The following is a 4423-nucleotide window of genomic DNA, read 5'->3' on the forward strand; positions in this document are numbered from 1 at the left end:
GCAAACAAACCCACTATAATATTTCACATAAGTTGCTGTATGACATTAAAAATCCCTATGAACGGATGGGTATCAGTCACAATTTTTACAGATGTAGCAAATCTTTCAACCTTAACAAACATTTTTAAACAAAGTAAAATTAATTTGCATCTAGAACAACATCAATAAATCTAGATTGTTCTGCTGGAAGTAAATTAAAATGAAGAGTTTGACAGGAGGTCTTTTTTTTTCCTGATTCATAGAAAAACTTTGGTAGGGCCATTTCTTTGTTTCTCAACTTTTAATACAAAATTCTTATATATATATAAATAATCATCCACCATTCAGAAACTACTAGTTACTAAAATTATTTCTGAAGACCTCTTAAAATGACCATTTAAATTCTTAGCTCATTAAGTCCTCCAAAGTTGGCACACAATTTAACCAGTTGTGTTGAAATCCATCCATCATCATCTATGTGAAAATTCCCAAAGGCAACATGTGATCTTCAATAGATCTAGTGACAAGAATTTTAGGCAAGATATTCATGGACTTATACAGTGATATTTTATTCTTCAGCAGATGTAAAAGTACAAATTAAAGATCAATATAGGCAAAACATAGTAGCTTAAAATGATTCAGTGTTACAGAAAGTTATTGACTAGATTAATATAGGTCAACTTAAAAAAATTTAAACCTTAAAGCAATCAGTAAACACAATAATATAAACAAATGAGAAGGTGCAGGCAGTGCAGTCAAAATCGTTTTTTACCAATCCCAATAGATTTATTCTATATTATAGGAGGAGAATAAACTCAAAATAGTTAGCAATAAGCTTCCAGATTTCTTTTAAAGTTTCCTTCCCCTCCCCCCACATTTATGATCCATTTAGATTTCATTCATCAGAGGTCTGAATTTTTTCATAGAAGCACAGGGCAGAATCTCATCTCTGCCTATTGAGAGCAGTTAGGATTTTTAGAACTTTGTCAAAGTATTTCAGATTGTTTTGTAGCATGAGCAGCCGAGCTTGTGGCATATTCTTGAGGAGAAGGAAATAAAGTGGGAAATCTCCAATGAAAATAAAAACTCCCAGGAAAAGAATTCAGTAGATCCAAACTGTACTTTACAGCTCTACCAACTCAAACTGTTGAGTTGTTGAGGGGGGGAGGAAAAGAAAATTATCTTTGTCTCTAATGAATAATGTTGGAAATGTTCTGATAAAATATTATTTTTAAAAAAAAGTGGGTGTTTGTTGCCATTCCCCATTCTCCATGGAACTTCCTACATGCCTTGGAGAATAAACGTGGTTTGGGACAGAGTCCCACAAAAAAAAAATAGATTTGATTAGAAGAGAGAAGGAAGATAATTATATCCTGATGAAAGGCAGAACAGACAATGAAGAAATATATGCACTAAATATTAGAACATTTAAATTTTTAAAGTAGAAACTATTGGAATTTAAGGAGGAAATAGAGAGTAAAATTATAATAGCAAGAGACCTCATTCTTCCTTTGTCTGATCAAGATAAATGAAACAAAAAATATAAGAAAGCAGAGAGGTGAACGAATTTTTATAAAATTTCATAAAAATTAGTTAATAGATATGTAAAAAAGTGAATTTACTTATTAAGTACTATATCTATCAAACTATCAAAAAACTTTTTAAATAGAATTAGAAACAATTTTACATATGTAATCTGGAAGAAGAAGAGATCAAGCATATCCAGAGAAGAAATTAAAAAAATGGGAAGGATAGAAGCCTAGCAGTATCAGATCTCAAACTGTACTATAAAGCAGTGAAACAATATGGTAGTGGCTAAGAGATAGAAGATAGGATCAAAGGAATAGACTCAGAGTGAATGATAGCAGCAAGATAGTGTTCAATAAACCCAAGAACCTAGTATCTGACAAAAACTGCTGGGAGAATTGGAAAACAGTATGGGAGAATTTACGTTTATATCCATATCTCATACCCTATACAAGATAAATTCAAAATGGGTAAATGACAAATAGAAAGAGGGAAATTATAAACAAATTACATAAACATTGATGAGTATACCTGTCAGATCTATGAGAAAGGAAGAGACCAAGCAAGAGATAGAAAACATTACAAAATTTAAAATGAATAATTGTGAAAAAAACTTGTCATAATTAATTAGAGTAACAAATTGAAAAATGATATGTTTCAATCTGCATTCAAACATTTTCAAACACATTCTAGGGCAGTCAAAAGGCTTTGATATCATGAGTTCCTTCAGGTTGTCCTGGATCCTTGCATGGCTGATAATAGTCAATTCATTCACAGCTGATCATTCAACATTTTTGCTGTTACTGTCTGAATTATTTCTCTAGTTCTGCTCAGTTCATTGTATATCATTTCCAATTAGTCTTTCCAGTATTTTTTGTTTCAGAAAATTGCACAATAGTATTCTATAATAATCATATAGTAAAAATGTTTCAGTTATTCCAAAGCTGTTGAACAATATTTGTTATTTTCCAACACAAAAAGAGCTACAGTAAATATTTATGTATATGCATGTCCTTTTGCTCTATGGAAATGTTTTATAATACAGATCTAATAGTAGTATAACTGTGTCAAATGCATGGGCAGTTTTATGACCCTTGATCATAATTGCAAATTGTTCTCTAGAATGATTTTACCAGTTCTCATCTCTAGAGTATATTAGTGTCCCTACTTTTCCTTATCCCCTTGAACATTTATCATTTTCTTTCTTTTTTATATTAACCAGTCTGATAAATATGACAAAACAAGGTACTTTGTGGGTTTTTCCTTTAATGAGTGAGACTTATATATCTCCACTCTACCTCTATTACTTCTTCATGAGGATAAGGAGAGTTATTCTTCAGATATGTGTGTATATTCAGTATGTTAGGACTAAGTGCCTGACCTGCCTTTTGTCAAACACATTAGGGAAGTTATTCTAATTTATAGATACAGAAAAACTTCTTCCTTTAACAATATTCTGTAACAAAATACAAAATGTCTTAGCCCAGATTGGAGCCTTGGGTTCTAGTAGTAAAATATTTTTTCTATCTACTTTTTCTATCTCTATGCTGAACTCGGTTGGCATGTTTTACTCCCTGACTTTTACTCTTGATTTATTGATTAGGACAAGGTTTGTTTCCTTTTCCAAATTGTTAAGGGAAGGACTCTTAGGAGTCTGTAGGCTGATTTGATGCTAATGATTTAATTTCCTCCTTTATTTTTAAAAAATCAAATTAACCAAAAGTCTATTCCATTTACTCTCCTTTCTCTCCAAAATTATTTTCTATGGCTAGGGATTTTTTAAATATTTCTTCATTTTCCTAGCCTTTTTTCTTGACTTTTATTTTCTGTTAAAGGTAGGTAGAGAGGGCACTTTCTTAAACATCAATTTTTTCTTGGTGCTACCTTCACTTTTAGCTATGGGTTTCTGAATGTTTCAGTTCTTCTAGAGTGGTATGATAGCCTGTGAACCATTATCACCTCTATTATTTAATATTGTACTAGAAACACTAGCAGTAGCAATTAGAGAAGAAAAATAAATTGAAGGTATTAAAGTAGGCAATGAGGAGACCAAGCTATCACTCTTTGTGGATGATATGATGGTCTACTTAATGAATCCTAGAGAATCAACCAAAAAGCTAGTCAAAATAATCAACAACATTAGCAAAGTTGCAGGATACAAAAGAAACAGGCATAAGTCATCAGCATTTCTATACATCTTCAACCCATCTCAGCAACAAGAATTAGAAAGAGTAATTCCATTTAAAATCACCCTAGACAATATAAAATTCTTAGAATCTATCTGCCCAGAGAAACACAGTAACTATATGAACACAACTACAAAATACTCTCCACACAATTAAAACTAGACTTGAGCAATTGGAAAAATATTAACTGCTCATGGGTGGGATGAGCTAACATAATAAAAATGACCATCCTACCCAAAATTATTCATTTATTTACTGTCATACCCATAGAATGTACAAAAAACTTTTTTTACTGAATTGGAAAAAAACATAACTAAGTTCATTTGGAAGAACAAAAGATCAAGGATATCCAGGGAATTAATGGAAAAAATGCAAAGAAAGGTGGCCTTGTAGTCCCAGATCTCAAACTATACTATAATGCAGTAGTCATCAAAACAATTTGGTACCATCTAAGGAACAGAAAGGTGAATCAATGGAATAGACTTGGGGTAAGTGACCTCAGCAAGACAGTCTATGAGAAACCCAAAGATCCCAGCTTTTGGGACAAAAACCTAGTATTTGATAAAAGCTTCTGGGAAATTGGAAGACAGTGTGGGAGAGACTAGGAATAGATCAACACCTCACACTCTACACCAACACAAACTCAGAATGCATGAATGACTTGAACATAAAGAATAAAACTATAAGTAAATTAAATGAACACATAATAGTATATATGTCAGATGTTTGGG

The sequence above is a fragment of the Monodelphis domestica genome, chromosome 6 (genome assembly GCF_027887165.1).
Source record: "Monodelphis domestica isolate mMonDom1 chromosome 6, mMonDom1.pri, whole genome shotgun sequence".
NCBI lineage: Eukaryota > Metazoa > Chordata > Mammalia > Didelphimorphia > Didelphidae > Monodelphis > Monodelphis domestica.